The sequence below is a fragment of the Dipodomys merriami genome, unplaced genomic scaffold (genome assembly GCF_024711535.1).
Source record: "Dipodomys merriami isolate MVZ:Mamm:240054 unplaced genomic scaffold, mDipMer1.0.p SCAF_58, whole genome shotgun sequence".
In the NCBI taxonomy this organism is placed as follows: Eukaryota; Metazoa; Chordata; class Mammalia; order Rodentia; family Heteromyidae; genus Dipodomys; species Dipodomys merriami.
This window is the reverse complement of record NW_027206157.1, coordinates 5,116,557-5,137,898: the sequence shown is the minus strand read 5'-3', so window position 1 is coordinate 5,137,898 and position 21,342 is coordinate 5,116,557. Positions and strand designations below refer to the sequence as shown.

General features: G+C 38.8%; 1 long non-coding RNA gene across 1 annotated transcript; it reads right to left on the bottom strand.

Annotated features, from left to right (window-relative positions):
- Window positions 1-684: 684 nt before the first annotated feature.
- LOC138813043 (uncharacterized) lies at window positions 685-11,926 on the bottom strand. The gene is made up of 3 exons (XR_011367702.1): window positions 11,718-11,926; window positions 5,697-5,747; window positions 685-874 (listed from the first exon to the last, which is right to left on the bottom strand). It is a non-coding gene; the product is annotated as an uncharacterized lncRNA (long non-coding RNA).
- Window positions 11,927-21,342: the final 9,416 nt, after the last annotated feature.

Below are 21,342 nucleotides of genomic sequence, written 5' to 3'. Positions count from 1 at the left end.
CCTGGAAGGATAGATCCATAATTTTTCTACCAAGGATAGGAAAACTTGACTTAGAAGTCAAATATAATTCAGAAAAACATGCATGCCAGCAAGTGCTTTACCACTGAGTCACCTTCCCAGCCCCTCAAATAAACTTTTTAAAGGCACATTCGCCAAAATGACATTTGACGATTAGATACTTAGTAACATTACAAGTTTTTCAAGTGGAAGGAGCAAGTTACAATAGAGTTAATTTATTATCCTGCACTAATACCAAACAGGTTCAACCATTCCTTAAATTATAGAAGTAGTAGCCCCGACCATTTGTGTTGTTCAGTAGATGCCTTCCAGAAATGTGTTACCTAGATCAGCCTCCCATATTTCAAGCCTAAACATTAGCTAATAAAGTAAATTTCATCAAATAATAAAGTACATTTTAAAAGATCACGAATAGTTGCCTTATCATATTGTTTGATGTTTTCCTTAAGAAATTTGACTTTAAATCTTGAATATGGGTACTCATGAGAGATGTGACAAACATAAAATCTGTCTTCTATTTCTATCATATTCCTCCACAGTAATAAATTTTAGTTTTCTTCTTTTCCCAAAAGTTATACGTAGTAGAGAATATTATCCCATGTAAAGTAAAATAATCACAAACCATTGTACAAAGCCATTTATAAAAACTGGTAGTTAGGAAAACATTCTAAGCCATTTTTAAACTTTCTTGTTGAATAAAGATTAATCTTCCAAATGGATGAGAATAAAATCATGTCTAGGTGCTTCACGTCTCCAGTCTTGCAAATTGTTATTGCAGATGAATTAATTATGGAAATATAAGCTGATATCAGTTCAAGTATATGCAGGATTGAAATGCCATAGAATGTATATAAACCTGTCAAAGTATGAACAGACAGTTTAACAGAATGACTATCAAGAAGTTGAAACCAGAGAAGAATATTAGTAAAAACAGAATGAATGAAAAATGAAAAAGTGGCAAGCACAACTAGAATACTCAATGTACACATGTGATAAAGGAAGTGGTAAATCTGAAATAAATCTTGGAGAAGAGGTTGGTTGAGAATGATAGAAGGAGTGACTCTGATCCAGGAGCATTGGACAATTACATGGACATATTTAATTGTAACACAATTGCACAACCTTTTGAAATTTAGTTAAAAGCACAACAAAAATCAAACACATAAAAATCACAACCAAACAGCAAACTCTACAGAGTATGAATATGACCTCTCAAAATATTAAATAGTTAATCAAGGGCAGTATGGGAAAAGCAAACCAACTGTTCAAAGAGGGCAGTTTGGGGTAGGGGAGAATTTTGAACAGATTTAAATAGATTGTCTAAGGTTATAAATCACCTACATCTGCAGCAAATATTTTCTAATGGGAGATCTCTTTGAACTGGATATTACAGTCCTGAGATACATTTGATAGCTGGTGAATATAGAATGGAAGAAACAAGATCAAAACCCATTACTCTGTTGGAGAGAAAACAGTCCTCTATGTTTTCTCTCATCTCTCTTTACTACTCTTTTTCATACTTTTCAGTCAAGTGATTTTGAATTATATCTTTCCTTCTTTGTTCTGGCAAAATAATCGGTCAAAGTAATTCACTAAAGATAATTTGCCATTTTTTCTATTATGCTGTTTATTTGTCCAAGCGAGTCCATTAAACTTCCCTCTTGCATTTGGTTGCCACGAAAACCCAACATCTATGATAATGAGGACAAACTCTCAGGTAAAACCTTTTCTCCAAAAAACCAATCCAAGAAGCTGTGATCACAAATATTTAGCTATACTGTTTTTTCTTTTACCTTGAAAGTATTCTTATGTCTAAAGTGCCCACAAAAATAAGTACTCCACCACTTTTTGGTTCAATTACTTCTAACCTCAAAGATATAATTTGCTAACAAGATGCTTAGAGGAAACCGAAGAATACTCCACTTTTATCTTCTCACCTAAGACTCTCGTTAGATACCATATCAGGAACAGTGAAGTTATTCTTTTCAAAATTACTTCAATAGATTATTTTTCTCTTGGTCTTGCATTTGCTTAACAAGATGTATGGAGAAGAATAGAGTTAAATCACCGATACCTTGGATGACAGTGTCTGTTACAAAGGACAATACTTCGATGACCTATTTCTATTTCCTCCTCTTAGCTCATACCTGATTTCCAATTAATCACAGCTTCTTGGGTTAAAGTCTAGTGAAGTGGAAGGACTATAAGACCTCCCCCACTGCTACGTCTTCATGGTTTCTCTTTTAAAACTATTTTATTTGGATGTGGAACTTATTTTTATGTCTTCATTTGATCTAGTGTGCATTGAAGTGAGACAAATAGGCTCTGTAAAACCACTTTATGTAGGTAAAATATTAAGACAATCTATTTTAAAAAGTTTTGGCCTCCCTCCATTGCTGAAGCTAATACGCTTATCTAGGGCTTCGAAGAATACTGTTTTCTTACTTTTTCCATTTGCTCTTCTTTTCTGATCCCAAAACTTTTTGGCTTATGTAATAAGAGAAGTCTTCACAGTCTTATGTTAATAATGATATTATATTTTTGAGCCACTTAGAAATGTGAAATCATTCGTTTGAAGTATCCAATCAGATTTTTTTCTGTGTTTCAGTGCTTTATATGCAAAGACATTGTGGAAAGTATTATAAACAGAAAAGTGTAAACCCATTATCTTCTTTCATTGTGGAGGGCACTTTCCCCTAAATAGTTTGAACACAATTATCTTTTTCAGAGAATTACTGTTTAGTAAGTAAAGGTCAAATCACAATTTTGATGTCTTTTTTTTTTTTTTTTTTTTTTTTTTTTGTCGGTCGTGGGGCTTGAACTCTGGGCCTGGGCGCTGTCCCTCAGCTCTTCAGCTCAAGGCGAGAGCTCTACCACTTGAGCTACAGCGCCACTTCCGGTTTTCTGGTGGTTTATTGGAGATAGGAGTCTCACGGTCTCTCCTGCCCGGGCTGGCTTTGAACCGCGATCCTCAAATCTCAGCCTCCTGTTTAGCTAGGATTACAGGCGTGAGCCACCAGCGCCCGGCTTTGATGTCTTTTTTTAAAGAACTTTGAATTTAAATTCCACTACAACCTTGTTTCACACAGTAAGAGTATATTTTTTGGGTAAGGAAAATTCTCAAGGTAACCTACAGGATTTACAGCAAGGTTTGTGAGGTTTGTCTGTTTAGTGTGAAAAAGAGCCATCTTCACCCACATCACTCCCTCTCATCTAAGTCTCCATGGATTTCTTTGCATGAAAGCCTATTCTCCCAGGCAATTTTATTTTTTTAATAGGCTAAGTTGTTAAAAAGTTTGAACAATTAAAATTTACCTGTCATAACTTTAAAACTCTTTTGAAATTCCTTTAACAGAATCGCGAATTCACCAATCCTAATTCCATCTTTACCATATTAAACAGTTAAAATGTTGTTTTCATGATATCATGTCCATGCAACTATTATTTTCCAGGGCCTTTGTTATGTTATATATATGACCATATATGCTGATGCTAAGCAAAATAAAATCCAAGATATGGAAACAGAGATTTTTATTTGCGGTTGTTGTTTTTAATGTACTATGTGATTTCTATTTTCTTTTGACATTTTTCCCTATGGCTTATTCCCTGCTGTATTTGATTTGGATACCCTGTGTACTGGTATACATTTACCTTAATTACGGAAAGGAATAGGAACAACAAAATGTTGAGAAATAGGACAAAGGGCAAACCAATGCAATAGCAATGCTCTCAAGACAATATGATGAAAATGTACATTACAACTTGTGAGGGGTATTGTGGTGACGGAAAACTGAGAAAAATGAGAAAGGGGATAACAAGTTTGAAACGTTATGTATTCACTACCTTACAATTACTGTAACTCCACTGTACATAACTTTGACAAGAAAATTAAATTAAATAAATAAGCTACATGAAATAAAGTTTCACTGTATTGGTATAGTAAATATTATTATTTTTTAGTAACTTTTAAAAATCAATACTATTTGGCATTAAATTTGAATTAATTACACCTTTTTAATCAGAGGGCCATCAACTTGAATGTTATCCAACTAGACAATATTTTCACAATATACTTGCCAATATTTTGAAAAAAGAATAAATTTAAACTTTCTCATACAAAAACAGTAAACAGTTTCATTCAATGGAAACCCATAACTTTTAAAAGTAAATAAGTTGTTAAGAGGACAGAATATATGTGTTCTTCAAAATTCCTATGACTAATATCTACTCATTTTCAAATTCTGAACATTCCTACCTGAGAGATTCAAAAGAATACCTGTTTGCATGTTATGTAATTCTGCAATAGATTCATATTCCAATGGGTTGCTACAGATTGAGAAATAAACAGAAAAATAGCCACATTCTGGTAAAGTATAAAACTATGAAGCATCTGTAATAATTAATTTTTCAAGAGTAAGCAATTGTTTATCAGGGTAAGCTATTATTTATGTGACCATCAATCCGAAGACTTATGCCATAAAGTCATCATAGCCCAACAGTTTCCAAGGTGTAGGGTGCACCTCAAAGGTTCCCTTAATTTACAACACTAATAGCTTATCTTTATTGTGAAAAATACTACACCTCTGCTAATGTGATGCCCTCCATGTTCTGGAAAGAACACCACAATAAACTGGGTTGCATCATTTTCCCACCCCTAGTATTCTTGAGATCAGACCATTTGCAAATATTATTTATATTTATACTTTTTTAATTACCATAGATATTCAGGATGCTAAGAGCGCAATGTTACAGTTCAAAGCAAACCCAGGCAGGAAGGTTCCTTAGATGCTTATCTCCAATAAACTTCTCAGCAAAAGCCAGACACAAGTGGCACTGAGATTGAAATGGTAGGGCACAAGCCTTGAGCATGAACAGGCTCAGAGACAGTGTCCAGGACCAGAGTTCAAGCACTAGGACAAACCAATAAAACAAAAAAATGAAAACAAACCCCCAATCTAGCATTTTTCTCATTGTATACAGAGGCACATAATTAAGGGAATTGCTTCCTGTGTTACATAGGTAGAAGAAAAAGATGTCACACAATTATTCTCCTCATACTATGTTATACCAAAGCTTCAAAAAATTGCTTTTGATAAATTTATAAATTAATATCATGCATTTCTTGGCAACTCTGTCTACATTATTCACATTATCATTTTATACATGAATTGTTGGAATTATCTATTAACTAATTTCTAATTATATCTCTCTTGAAAGAATATTCTAGGCAAGTAGACTGCAAGAATCATTTGTGAATTTGTCAATTAAACCCTCTATTTAAAAATAATTTTGGGGCTGGGAAGGTGGCTCAGTGGTAGACTGCTTGCCTTACAGGCATGAGGCCCTGGGTTCGATTCCTCCACACCACATAAGCGAAAAAACTCGGAAGTGGTGCTGTGGCTCAAGTGGTAGAGTACTAGCTTTGAGCTGAAGAGCTGAGGGACAGTGTGCAGCCCCAGAGTTCAGGCCACACAACTGACAAAAAAAGAAAAGAATTTTGAAATATCTAATAGAATATGAAATTACAAACAAAACCAAAATATTTATTTTAAATCTCAATTCTAATTTAGCAACATTTACAAAGTCCTACATTAGATAAACTTTGCTATTTCTCCAGGCTTAAGCCTTTGTAATCCTTTATCATTTCTTTGGAATCCAACAGAATGATGATTACTTACTTTCTCAAATTTTGGAAGGTAATCATGAGTCATTTTGCATCTAGGAATGTTCTGTAATGGAGAGAGAATTTAAAACACAAGTGAGGATTATATATGAGTTGCATTTCAATAGGAAACTTGACTTCGCAAAAAATGACAAAATTAGCCCAGCATTCCAACTGTATATTCCTTTCTTGTTTGATTTGTTTTATTAAGACAAAATTATACTACCTGGTCCAGGGAAGGTATCACTATGTAATTCCACTCTCTAATCTTCTGTTTTAGTCTGAGTGCTAGAATTCTAGGCTTATATCACATTGCCCTGCCATAGTTTCTTGTTTTATTTAATCTAAATACAGATTACCAATTCTGAATTTCTCCAGTGATATTACCCACTACACTGCTCAGACTGTTCCTGTACTATTTTCAAATATTTTCTAACATTTGACACAGGATATGAACATTTTCAGATGCACCTGCGGGGTCTCTGATTCATTCCTCAATGGATCCGAAACCTTTAATAATGATTACTTGACTCTCTTACTATCTCTGGTCCCTACCTATGTAATATTCTCAAACACTTTTGAAAAAAGTAACTTGAGGACTTTCTAATATTAAAAATTATCACATAATTCTAGTCTTTCTCAGGACATATTTTCTATTGTTTTGTAATTTTTCTACATATTATGAGAGTCATTTGTGCATTTGTGTGTGCACATATAAGTGCCTCTGTGTGTATGTGTATGTTTGTTTATATGTACACAAAAGCCTCAAGCTCTTATTCATAAATCTTGCTCATGACTGGTATTCCATCACCTGAGCCATTCTTCCAATACAGCTTTTGGCTCCTCAATTATAGGTACTGTTGCAAAGACTGTTCTAGCCTAGCTGGTTGCAAACTGAACTTCCCAGACTCCATTACATTCTTAGGTTTTATTTCTCCAGAAGTATCAACTTTTAAGCTATAAACATTTTTGTGAGTGTAAAGTCTATGCTGTAGCCGAGGTTTTTAACTCAAGAATTAAAATAAAGATAGATTAATATACCCATTACATATCCTGAGTGTACACTGTTAGAAATGTGATCGTAAGCTGAGTGGTGGTGAGATCTGAGGATTGGGGTTCAAAGCCACCCCGGGTAAGAAAGTACTGGAGACACTTTTCTGCAATTAACTACAAGAAAACTGGAAGTTGCACTGTGGATCAAGTGGTAGAGCATTAGCCTTGAGCTGAATAGCAGAGGAACAGTGCCCAGGCCCAGAGTTCAAGTGCCAAGACCACCAACAACAACAATAAATATATAAGGAAAGAAAAAGAAATATCATCTTAGCCAGCAGTTCATTGCTAGTATAAGCCCTGTTCTCTCAAGATGGATTTTTTTCCATTTAATTCCATGCTTTTATATCTGACTTGCATTGGAACCAGAATTATACTTCCATTCTACTTTCTACAGAGTTGTGTGATTAGCAAGTGTGATTTAGAAAGGGAGTGGCTTCATACTTCGTGTTCCACCTAGGAGTAATGCTTTCTCTACATCACTCCAATAAATCTACATACTGGACTTGGCTTTATTGTTTCAATGTTGTCTTATTTGTAGAGTCTTCTATAGTGTATTGAACCCATATACTTTAACACAGAACTTCTCTTTCTCCTATTATTGCTATAGTTTCCCTTACTGTTAATTCATATACACGGGAAATAATGTGCTGTACATACACTCACAAAAGGAATGATCTGAGAACCTTCTTCCCATTTACAATTCACTTTAATTTACAGAGACCTTAAAAAGTTTGAACTCAATATACTCATGGATAATATATTTATAAGCAATATAATTTTCATATTTTCTCTTTACTAAGTTTTCTCTGAAACACGTGTTACCTCATGTCCAAAGGTATCCTTGTGTTATTTCAGTGAAGCCAGTAAACATTTATTATACCTCAAGCAGCACCATCAATTGTTACTGGAAGTAATGGTAACTGGATGTGGAAACTGATCCCAGGAGAGGAATGGAACATAGAGGAATGACAAAGTTCAAGTTAACTTGTGCTTTCCTTTTTACTGTACAAGAAAAGAATCCCAAGGCTTGAAGGAAACTCTGTTCTTGACTTTTTCGAATATGTTCTTTACTCATATAAAACTTTTCTGTAAAGTTCTAGTTGAGAGTATTACAAAAATAATGTGCCATTTGAAAGCCATCATAGAACAAAAGGAAATAACGTTTAAAAAGTGTTCTACTGCAAAGAAACAAAGACATGGAGGTTTAAAGTGCTTTATGGATGGATATTTCACCCCTGAGAGGAATCTCTATTTGCAGGAGTCAGTTATCAATTTCTTTAGTCTGGTCCTGAGTTCTCCAGAGCAATAAGGATTCCAGAAAAGCAGGATCCAGTGAGTATGATCACCAAAAGGAGCCTCTTATCAAATGAGTACTCCTTTAAGGAGGGTCCCAAAGAAATATCTGGGTTTTTTTGTTTGCTTGTTTGGTTCGTTTGTGCTGGTTCTGGGGCTTGTACCCAGAAGCTGGACCCTGCCCTGAACAATTTTCTTTCCTGCCCACCTGCCCCCAAAGCTAGTACTCAACTGCTTGAGCCAAAATTCTACTTGTGCTTTTTTTGGTGTTTAATTAAAAATGAATTTGAGAGACTATCCTGCCTGGGTTAGCTTTGAACTAAGATAGTAAGAAAGCTAAGTGACATCAACTGAATAGACTTCTCTTTTGAAATAACTAATATTTGATGAAATTTTTTGTTAAAGCTAATATTTGACTATTTTTAAAAGCAGAGAATATGTCCAGCAAAGAAGCCATAAAGTAAGTAATTCAGCAAAAGTAGGTGCATTGAATCATTTTGGAATTTATTTTTCTGCTTGGGAGGATTATTAATTTTGTCGTTCCTTTGGGGGAAACAAAGTCATCTTTCACTTTATTTGTTGGTCATGGGGCTTGAACTCTGATCCTGGGCGCTGTCCCTCAGCTCTTCAGGTCAAGTTGAGTGCTCTACTACTTTTGCTACAGAACTACTTCCGGGTTTCCTGTGCTTAATTGAAGATAAGGGTCTCATGGGCTTTCCTGACCAGGCTGTCTTTCAACCACAATCCTCTGGTCTCAACATTCTGAGTAGCTAGTATTACAGGAGTGAACCACCAGCACCTGGCTCATATTTGCATTTATGTGCACTGAATGACACTATGTAGACAAACAATGGAAATTTGAACCAAATGATGCCATTGCAGCTTTTCAGAAAATTTGAGGTAGCAATAATATGTCCTCCTTTTCCATTCTGTTACATTAATGACTCATTAGCTATGGGATCCCTCCATTAACATCCTCTACCATCTGTATTGGTGTATTTAGTATCAGGAAATGTTCATAGAGAAATATAGAAAGACAGATTTTTAGAAAGCAAAGGATATCGAGTATGAAAGAACAGCATAGAGAGAGATACATTTATCACACAGAGATTAATAACTAGCCTAAGAGATTTAGAATGCTAAAGGCAATGAGGAATAAGCCTAGTTGAAAACTAGTTCTTCAATAACCAAAATTGTTTTCTAGAACAATTTCTGGTATACCTTAGTTACTATCATTTATTCCTTCCATCTGGAGTTATTTTTTCTCTTGTGTCACAACTGTTAATTAGCCTCTGCCTTTTTTTGCAGTCACTGACCAAAAAGGTTTCCAAATGTCACTTAGATTACCCTTCTCTTTGTGATTAGCAGTGACCACACAAAATCCTGGAATCTTTGAATTTCCAGAATTAATCTTCACCTGAAATCTAAGCACATTACTGGCATTAATTGCTGTGACCTAATGACCAAACCTTTTTTTTTTTCAAAACATTATTATAAGTAAAATTCATGAATTAGGGACTACTGTCAGGTTTCAGTTTGGAAGGATTCTTTATTTTGCATTTACTAGTTTTTTCTTTTATATTGTGAAAATACTGTACAGAAGGGTTACAATTACAGGGGCAAGATGAGTACATTTCTTATCAAGCATTGTATCCTCCTCCTTTGGTTCCCCTTCTGACCCCCTCCCATCCTCCATCTGCCCCCAGACCCAATCCTCCTTCCCATCCCCCCCACCAAAGTTGTAAAGTTCGTTTTTGACATAACGACTTGCATATCTCATTGTTGCAATGGGTCCACCTGTATCCCTATTTAAATGACGTGTTTTTTCCCTTCCCCTCCACAAATTATATCATTATCAAGTACAGTGAAAGCAAGGGTTATACTCTGGGTGAGGGAAATACAAAACAACCAAGAAATAATTTTATAAATGTGTTAGAAAAAAATCACATGAAAGAAAAAAACATTTAAATACATATCTTAGGGTTCATTTCCCTAACAGCAACTTATCTGATCATTTCTGCTTGACTCAGACATACACTAGTTATTGCAAATAAGGGAAACCCAGGGCTTTCTTTTTTCCTTCCTTCCTTCCTTCCTTCCTTCCTTCCTTCCTTCCTTCCTTCCTTCCTTCCTTTCTTTCTTTCTTTCTTTCTTTCTTTCTTTCTTTCTTTCTTTCTTTCTTTCTTTCTTTCTTTCTTCCTTTCTCTATTTTCCTTTCTTTCTGTCTTTCTGTCTTTCTTTTTTTGCTCAAGGCTAGCCTTCTACCACTTGAGGCACAGCACCACTTCCAGTTTTTTTTTGTTTATGTGGTAATGGGGAATTGAACCCAGGGTTTCATGCATGTTAGGCAATCAGTGTACCATGAAGCCACATTCACAAAGCCCTAAATGACTTTCTTAAGATGGCATTACATTTTCATTCCATAACTATATCATAATTTTGGCCAGGTGCTAGAAAATGATGTAAAAAACAATACAATACAATAAGTCCAGGAAGGTTGGATGGAAAATGAATAACCATCATGGTCTAGCCAGGGCACAGAGGGGCTTACGTCATGGAGCTGTTTCAACAGTCTGAGCTAGACAGCTCCTGACCCACAGCCCACTTCCTCAATGAGAGGGCTACCTTGGGTTCCAGGCACATAGGGACACTGGGCCACCTCATCCAGAAAACATTCCACCAGTTACTATGTGAGAGACGAAGAAAGAAAATCAGAATTATGCTTAAGTTGGGTGCCAGTGGCTCAGAACTCTAATCCTAGCTACACAGGAGGCTGAGATATGATGATCATGGTTCATAGCCAGTCCGGGCAAAAACGTCTGTGGGACTCTTATCTTCAAACAACCACCAGAAAACCGGAAGTGCGCTCAAGTGGTAGAGCACTAGCCTTGATCTGAAGAGCTTGGGAACGGCGCCCAGGCCTAGAGTTCAAGACCCACAACTGACAAGAAGTGATTCCCACCACATCAAGTGGACTGAATAGCACCCATTGTCCCAAGGAGCATGGTAGAGAAGTCAGGCTGAGCTTCCTGTGACCTTGAGGTCATAAGTAGGTCACCCAGCTTCTCCGTGCATCTGTTTCCTCAGCTGCAAAACTCAACAGAGTGAAGGATCCCCTTCCTCATGGGGATAGGGTAATGATGAGAGCCATGTTTTGTTTCATAATCCCACACCTGTTGCACAATTAATAACAGACCCCACCTGAGCCTTTTCCGGGTATCTTCCTGTCATATGCTCACAGAATTGCTGAGAACCTTATCTGAAGGATGCTCCCTCTGTGCCTAGCCATGCTCCACAGAACCCTCTGTATAAATCCCTTGTTTCCTCACAACTGTCCTCTGAGGAGACTGAAGTCTGATGGTTTTGGCACTATCCAGAACTTCATCTGTGGTCAAGAATCTGCTGGCATGGACTAAAAGTTTGGGATAATCTATCTAAACCAATAACTGAGCATGGCGCTACATGTCTACCATCCCAACTACAGAGGACCATGCTTGGTGGAGCATACCTGTCACAGATAGGAGGACCCCGATCCAGCACAGCCTGAGTCTCTATTGAGTCTCTTTCTCAGAAATGCCCAAGACAGAAAGGTGGCTCCTCAGAGCCAGGGAGAGGAAACAAGCAGGGGGTCAGGGGGACCCCAGTGGAGTGTCTGACCAGCGGCAGGGGTAGTGTTGGGGCAGCCACTCACCTGTGCTGCTCAGAGAAGCTGTTGGCAGCTGTGCCAGGTGGGAAGACCAGTGATGGAGGTGGCATTGTGGATACATGGGCCCAGAGCAGAAGACCAGGGGCAGGGACCTGGTTGGGGCCTTATGACTGCTGGCAGTGCTCCATTGCCTGAGGTTTGAAACCCAGCACCGCAGGAAGTGGGGAGGGAGGTGGGGTGCTGGTGGGAGCATCAATTTCCTACTATACTCCAAACTCTCCTCAAGTCTCTTGCTGATCACTCAACCACCTCTACCTTCCTCAACTTCTGGTAGTGTTGTAAACAAACAGAGGGAATCCTAGTGCTCCCCAGCATCATAGAATGCGGGTGTGGTCACCATTCTTGTATCTCATTGGTCAGAAAGGAGCATGAAAGAATGGGGCTGTAATCCTGTGATGCAAGCAGTATGGGCAGAGCAAGATGACAGCGGCTCGCCTAGCCTTTATTCCCAGGGAACTCTGTCCAATGCAGTTGGGGACAAAAGAGTAACCTGCTTTAGCTGGATGGCTGCACAGATTGTTGTGTATGTCTGTTTGTTGCCAATCCTGGACCTTAAACTCAAGATCTGGACACAGTCTGTGAGCTGCTTTTGCTCAAGGCTGGCCCTCCACACTTGATATGTTGGCACTGAAGTTGGAAAGGAGTCTCAAGAACTTTCTTGGCTTGGGTGACTTTGACCATGATCCTCCTTTCACAGCCTTGTAAGTATCAAGGAGGACTGCTGAGATCCACTGGTCTTGCTGATGTTCTTGGACAGACTGGTGAGTACCCTATTCTCGCAGTGAAATGGTGGGAGCTGGGGCACACAGTTCGAATCGTGATCCTGCCACCTCCAAATGGCAGGAGATCCTAAGAAACTTGTTCCTATCTATATGATACCCAATGGAATATTATGTATGTCATGATTGAATGGGCAGTTCTTGAATGATTCTATGATAAAATTATACACAATTATATTATAGGACACTAATCAATTTTAGTTAATACTTTATTAAGCATTTAAACAATCAAATTCATAAAATGGAGGCATAATGAAATACCTAAGAATTGGGCCAATCATACTATAAAGGTTCCATTATTTTTCTGCCAGGACTGGGATTTGAACTCATGGTCTGGTACCTATGTTGCACTGTGTTGGAAGTGGAAGCTTGCCTCCTTCTTATCAAGAAATTCAAGTCTGTTCCTTAGGCCTGATATCGATCCTCAGCACTAGAAAACATCCTATTCATGTACAATTTACATATATGATTTATATTTACATACATATGTTGATTATATTGCATTCAGTGTAGTTATTTTATATTTTTGTTTTGTTCATGTAATGACCATTTATTTTATTGACTATTATGACACATAGAACATTGATTACATAAGGATATAGGTCTGCATATATATTCCACTTCATACCTGACACCCAGGACATTCACAGAAAAGGAAAACATGTGTTACCATCAGCTTCTTACTCAACGATTCAATGTTTGGGAATGCAGGCATCTGAACTCATGGCCTACAAGGCCAAATTCATGAATGGGTGAGTGTCAGCATGCCCTCCTGGGGCAAATTGAGCTGACGGACTATTCCCAGGACCTGAGATTGAGCCCAGGAGTTAACAAAATAAGAACAGATTGACGTGCAGATGGCAGTAAGCTAATAAATATATGTCTTTACAGAGTGCCAGAGATGTCTATATATTATTTAGTTATATAGACTACATTCCTACCAATTCTTGGGTATTTATTTTGTGTCCATGTAAGTAATGTAATTGTTTTCTTTCTTAAAAGAAATCAGTGTCCTGAAATTATTGTGTTTCTGTAAGTAATAATAATCTTTTAATGCTTCATATATATTAAATAAAATCAATCAGCCTCCTGAAATCATGCTGTCTAATTTTATAGGAGCATTATTCACGAACAACTTATTCTGTGACACTGACAACATTCCATTTTTATTCCTATGGTTGGAAACCTGTTTCTTAGTATCTCCTGCCATTGGTTGTTGAGGGCCTATATTGCCACGTGGGCCTATGGCTTCCCCAATAGTCTGCCAGCCTTCAGCAATGCAAAGTGAAGTACTCTTTGCAACAGTGTAATTCAGACTCAGGAGGGTCATGTGCAAAGGAAGAAAACCTAAAAAGGCCACAGTTTTTCTGTACATTGTTTTCCCTGCAAGGCCTGGGGGTCGAGGATCCCAGGAACAGCTGTGAGTCCAGTGGCTGCACCCCAGCCTAGGGTGATCGAAGCTGAGGCAGAGTTACCACGACCTGAGTTCAAGCCCCGTGCTGAGAAAAAGTTTTTAAAAAATTAGCTCCCTGGCTTGCAATTCCAGCTATTTATTCTGCCAGGTGTTGGATTTGAACTAAGGATCAGGGTAAATCTGCAGCAATGTGGATGAAGGGGAAGATCACCGTACTTGAAGATAAGAATGTCAAGCCTGTTCACTAGTCCTGAATTCAAGCCCCATCCCTGGAAAACATACTATTTACATGCATTGTAAAGATAGGATTTATACTTACCTATAGATGTTCAGTCCATACATGTTTGGTGTGGTTGTTCCTTGTATTTTTTGTTTTATTCATTTATTTACCATTGATTTTACTATATGAAACCCATTTCGTTTATTACATTGATGACATCCTATCACAGAGCACTAGGTTTGTAGAAATGTACTCCATCATGCTTGACACCTAGAATTCTCAGAGGAAAGGAAAACAAGTTTCACATTCAGCTTCTTACTCGATGATCCATGTGTTAATGTTACTGGGATCTCAACTCAGGGCCTAGAAGGAACAATTGGCCAATAAATCAAGGTGAACACACCAACCTGTGAGCAACCAAGGAGCTAGGTCATTCCCAGGATCTGACATTGACCCCCAGGGTGGTCCAATATAAGTTCATAATTTCATAAGTTCATAATTTAAACATACGATCTAAATTGACATACATGTGTGGACAGCATCTTGTGTATGGTGCACTTCTCCTTATTTTGTCTCTAATTCATGGAGGTATTGTTTATTTTACTAAGTATGGTGACAGGTATAACTGTGCTGACATGGACGACGACCTGTTCCCATGGTTATAGGGTTGCCTATGCATTTTCCATCCTCTTCTTTCACAGGAGAGGAAAACGTGTGCAACAACTGGCTTCTGACATCAGAATGAATCTTTTGTCAGTGCTGGGATTTGAACTCAGGTCTGGGTAGCTCTGTTGCACTGTGGGAGAATTGAAGCTCGCCATCCTTGAAGACTAGAATGTCAGGCATGGTCCAGGGCCTGATTTGAAGGCCCAGCACTGGACAAAATAATAAGCCCACCTTTTTTAAACATAAGATCTCTCTTTACCTACAGGAGTGGTATGCATCTTGAGTTCATTGTAGTTATACTTTTTAATTTGTGTCTTATTCATGGATGTATTGTGTATTTTATTGAGTATGGTGACAGATATAACTGTGCTGACATGGATGACAACCTATTTCCATGGCTATAGAGTTGCCTCTATAGCATTCTCCATCTGCGCTGAGACCCAGGACTTTCGCAGGACAGGAAAAAAGGTGGATCAATTGGATTCTTACATCAGGTTGAATATTTTGGCAGTGCTGGGATTTGAACTCAAGGTCCAGCAGGCCCAATCAGTGAAAGGGACATGTTGAGAACACCAACGTGTGAGCCACTAAGGAGCTAAGCCATTCCCAGGACCTGAGATCCAGCCCAGGTGGGGGCCAATATAGCCATGAATTCATAATTAAACAGAGGATTTATAGTTCTAAACATTGGTGAGCAGCATCTTGTGTTCGGTGTAGTCATTCTCTTTATTTTGTGTCTTATTCATTGATGTATTGTGTATTTTCTTGAGTATAGAATGACAGATATAACTCTGGTGAACTGGAAGACAACCTATTCCCATGAGTATAGACTTGCCTATACATTCTCCTTCCTAGGTGAGACACAGAACTTGCACAGCCTAGGAAAACAGATGCAACAACTGGCCTCTCACATCAGGGTGAACTTTTGGCAGTGCTGGGATTCGAACTCAAAGCCTAGGAGGCCCAACTGCCCAATGGGATCATGTGATCATACCAGACTGTGAGCCACTAAGGAGCTGGGTCATTCCCTGGAACTGAGTTTGAGCCCCAGGGAGGCCTCAATTGTCCTCAATGCATCATTGAAACAAAGTATGTATATTCACATCCATGTGTGGACTTCATCATGCATTGAGTGTAGTTATTCTCTTTATTTTGTATGCTATTCATGGATATATTGTGTATTTTCTTGAGTATATAATGACAAGTATACCTTGACTGACATGGATAACAACTTATTCCCATAGCCACAGGGTGGCCCATTTATTCTCCATCCTAGCTGAGACCCATGACTTGCACAGGAAAGAAAAACAGGTGCAATGATTGGCTTTTGACATCAAGCTGAATCTTTTGGCAGGCCTGGGATCTGAACGTGGGACCTAGCAGGCCCAATTGGTGAATGGGTCCACATGAGCACACCAGCCTGTGAGCCATGAAGGACCTAGTCCATTCAAAGACCTGAGATTGAGGCCCCCGACAGGGGGAAACTGGGGAGGATAATAGTCACCCACTCATAAGCTGAAGGTAGTATGCAAATAAGTACATATTTGTGTAGAGTAGGAGAGATGGTGACTTGTAATGGAATCCATTCTGTGTGACTACTGTTTCTTGGATCTTTCTGGATGCCTCCATTTCATGACTGTGATGATAATTATCATGCTTCATCAACTCTTCTCTACAAATAATCAATACTCCATGAGTCTTGCCTATCATTTCCTACTCGCATCATGCATGAACTACTCATTCAGGGATGAGATCGATCGCTTTCCATGACTCCTCATAGGTTCACAAACGAGTATCTCAGGGTCCCCCGCAATTCCCTCCTTGTAGGGGGGGCTGATTTGAAGCCTCAGTCCTGGAAAAGTTCATCTTACATACGTTTTAAAGTTAGGATTTGTAATTCCGTACAGATGTTCAGTCCATATTGTGTTTGCTGTGGTTATTCATTTTATTTCTTGTTTTATTCATTTATTTACCATTTATTTTATTGACTCTAATGATACATATACAATTTATTACATAGTTTACATCCCATCACAAAGTATCTAGATTTTAGATGTGTTCTCCATCAAGCCTGGCAGTGCTAGGATCTGAACTCAGTGCCTAGCAGGCTCAATTCAAGAATGAGTGAGTTTGAGCATGGCAGCCTCTAGCCAATGAGGCTGTCAGATGGTTCCCAGATCGACCCCTAGGTTTGGCCAAAACAGTGATACATGGATAGGCAGATGGTGGTATACAAAGAAATATACATTGGTAAAGAGTGCCAGGGCTGTCTATCTATGATAAAATGACACCTATAACTTTCCTACCAAATCGATTATTGCATCCAATTTTAGACTAGACCGGTGTATGAACTACACTTTCAATCAGTATTCCTATGAATAGGAATGAGTCTCTTGTGATCCCCTGCCATTGGTGTCAGGACTGGGATTTGAATCCAGGGCCATGTTCACAGGTTGGCCTATGGCTTCACTGATATCCCACCAGCCATCAGCAATGACAGGTCAAGTCGACTTTGCATCCATATCATTCAGACCTAGGATGGTCAACATGCAAAGAAAAAAACAAGTAAAACCCCAGCACTCTGCACCTCACCACTTTTTGTGCTTTCCAGCTTTTTTTCTTCCTAAAATCCCTCTGGGCCTAGGATATCAGGATCGGCTATGGGTCTGGAGACTGCACCCCAGCCTAGGGAGATCCAAGCTGAGGCAGAGTTTACACGACCTGACTTCAAGCCCCATGTTTGGCCAAAAATTAATTAATTAATTAATCATTTATCTAAATTTAAAAAAATAAAGCTCCCTGGTTTGGAATTTCTGCCGGTTTTCTTTCCTAGCCTGGGATTTAGAATCAGGGTCTTGGTAAATCTTTAGCAATGTGAGGAAAGAGTTGCCACTACATGAATTCAAAGCCTGTGCAAACCAAAATTGGAAAACTAAGTCACTGACCTTGGCAGGGGGAGGTAGTTGTGGAGATGGGAGGGAAAGGATAGTAGGGGGAAAACAAAGGGGGAGTCAACAATGCTCAATAGAAAATGTACTCATTACCTTGCTCCTGTAACTGTACAACATTTTTACAATAAAAACGTATTTAAAAAAGGGAAACAATGTATATCTCAGAGAAGCAATCAGGGAAGGATGTCTGAATAGCTGTACAAAATTCTACACTGCTTTTTTTAAATGTTCAGTATGGAACTGAAAAAACATAACTGCTTCCATTAATAAAAATTAAGTCACTGTCTTGGAACTGGGGCCAGTATTTCTGCCATTGCTAGGATTTGAGCTCACCATCCAGGTAACTCTTTTGCAGCATGGGTGAAGGCAGAGCTCACTGTCCTTGAGGAAAAGAAATTCAGGCTAGAATTCCCATGTCTTGAATGAAGGTCCTGCAAGAGAAAAAATATTTCTATACTTATGTAATATATGATATATATTTACATATGTATGTTAATTTCATATTATGATTTTTATTATTGATTTTGCATTTTATTTTTCTTTGATTTATTTAATGATTATTGTATTTAGTATTATTATACACAATGTTTTTTACATTTTGCACATATATTATAATATTAAACACAATAATTTAGGATATTGACTCATTTTTCATTATTATTTTATTAAGTGTTGAAACACAGTACATAATTAAATGGAAGCATTTGTCACAGTCTTCACATGTTTAGAGTCTGCCCCAAGTATGAGCTTTGTCTTATCTTTGGACATCTTCCCATTGGGATTTCTTTTTATAGTCAGTTTATAGTCAGAAACCTTTTTTTGAGGATAGGCAGGTGAGGGATAAAATTGGAAAGGTGGCTTAGAAATGTGGCTTAGTGGTAAAGAGCTTGCTCAACATGCATGAATCCTTAGTGCCACATACTCAGAAAAAGCCAGAAGCTGTGGAGTGGCTAAAGTGGCTAGACTTGAGAAAAAGAAGCTCAGGGACAGTACCCAGGCCCTATGATAAAGCCCCAGAAGTGTCAAAAACAATAGGCGAGATGACAGTGGCTCACACCTGGAACCCTAGTTTGTCAGTAGACTGAGAGCTGAAGACCAAAGTTCAAAGACAACCTAGGCAAGGAAAAGCCTGTTAGACTCTTATCTCCAGTGAACCACCAAAACACCCCATGAGGTGCTGTGGCTAAAGTGGTAGAGTGTTAGCCTTGAGCTGAAGGGACCAGGGACAGTGCCCAGGCTTGAGTTCGAGACACACACCTGGAAAAAAAAGTGAGGGTTTATCAAAGTACTTTTCATATTTACTAATTAGGAGAACATTCTCTGGAAAATGAACACTGATGTACACCAGAATTGGAGGTAGAGCTCCAGGTTCAAGTGTAGCAGATCCATATACCCAGCCTCTCAGACTCCAGCATTGTAACCTTGTGTCCTACAGGGTTCGGAACGGTCCATTGTTGAAAGGCTTAATATGTTCCCCAAACACTTTGCGATAAGCATTTGACTTGTATTGTCAATGTCATTACAGTTCTGAACCTACCAGAGCACCAGTAGCTCACGCCCATCACCCTAGCTCTGGAGCGTGAGGTCTCAGGAACACAGGGTGAAGCCAATCAAGGCAGGGAAGTCTATGACACTCTGACTTCCACTTCTGAAAGGTCAGATGTTCAAAGAGGTTCTTGTGTTTCCCTTGGTGATGAGAATTTACTGGCACTTTAAATGTTCTTAGAGTTCCTGAGTTATCAAAGGAGGAAAGAAATATCAATGACCCATCCGAGGTTCAAATGAAGTTCTCAGGATCCAAGCTCTAGCCCTGTTAGCAGGATGAACTCCAGTGTAACACTGTATTTGAAGGACAGAAAACAGTTGCAAAAGCCAGGCTAGGTGCAGAGACCTAGGCCTGCAGGATTAGGAGGCAGAATGTACACACTAAACAGGGAAGTGAGCTGCAAAACCACTTCATTCATTCCAGGAACAACCAGCAATGAAGGGAAACCTGAAATATTTGTTAGTTACACCAGGGTCAGGCTTTTCTCAGCCTCTTCAAACAATGACTAATTAACCTTCCTCCTTCAGTGAAGGGAGCCTCAGGCTATCTTTAGGTTACCAATAGAGAGCCAGTTTATTGGGGGAGAGGGGAGGAACAGAGTAGAAAAACCCTGCTCTCTCGTCTTAGGGAGTGGGTTTTTGACTCTCCATCTGTCAGATTTGAAGCCCTTCTTCTAGCTCTGCCAGTCCATACTCCTTCCTTCATTCTCCACTTATTTAATGCAAATCCCCAGACCAACTAGAGGCATGGCTGTTTCTCTTCTGTCTCCAAGCCCCTGAATTAGAACCTAGCTCTGCCCTCGTGGCTCTGGGGCCTTTGGCTACCTTAGAAGTGGGAAAGAGACAGTCTTCCTGCTCTGTAATTGTGTGAAGGTGATGCTGGTGGCATAGCACACTGCAGAAGGCCTCATGAATGGGAAGTGTTCCCTTCTTTCCTCCTGACATCCAAGACCAGATTTATCTATCAACTTTCTATCTATCAACTTTCTATCTTTCTATCTATCTATCTATCTATCTATCTATCTATCTATCTATCTATCTATCTATCTATCTATCTATCTATCTATCTATCTATCTATCTATCTATCTATCTATCTATCTATCTATCTATCTATCTAATCTACCTACCTACCTACTTAGGTATCTCTTTGCCAGTTTTTGGGTTGAACTCAAGGTCTGGGCACTGTCTGTAGCACTCTACTTCTTAAGCCACAGCACAAATTCTGGCTTTTTCTCTGTATGTGATACCGAGGAATCATACCCAGGACTTCTTGCATGCTAGGCAAGCACTCTCTCTCTAATCCACATTCCCAGCCCCTTCATATTTTCCTGAATGGTAGTTTTTAAACATAAGTATGCTACCATTTTAAGTCCCTTAGGTTAATTTTCTGAATACTGGTTACTTCTACAAAACCTGATATTCTTTTCCCCTGCCTGATTTGTGACTGGTCCTGCATTGGCCTCATAATTAATGTAAATAAAGGCTGCTGAGATCTGCTGTGTGCATCATATAATGACACAGGACTGCAAACCTGGAAGAGAAAAGCCATGGGTCTGAAATGAAGAAAATGGTGCAGTATGCACTAGGAGCATATTTGAAAAAATGAACGAGTAAATAAAAGAAAAAGTATTGCATACAGTCTGTTTGCACTCATGGAGGTAATATACACACATAAGTAGGTAGGGCATTGATAAATAAATTTGGCCTTCTCTTTATGAAAACTTTTGTGGTCATTCCAGGGCTTAAACTCAAGCTCGATGCGTTCCTTGGATGTTTTTCCCAAGGCTGAGGTGTTACCGCCACCACAGCTCCACTTCCAGCCATCTGGTCGTTAATTGGACATAAGCACCTCCCAGGATTTCCTGACTGTTCTAGCCTGTGTTTCCTGCTTGGCTTTCTCTCTCAAAGCTGGAGCTCTTCCCTCTGGACCACTGCTCCACTTCTAGTTTTCTGATGGTTTATTGGAGATAAGAGTCTCACAGACTTCCTGCTCAGGCTGACTTTGAATGGCGATTTCCCGAAGAGGCTTCAAGC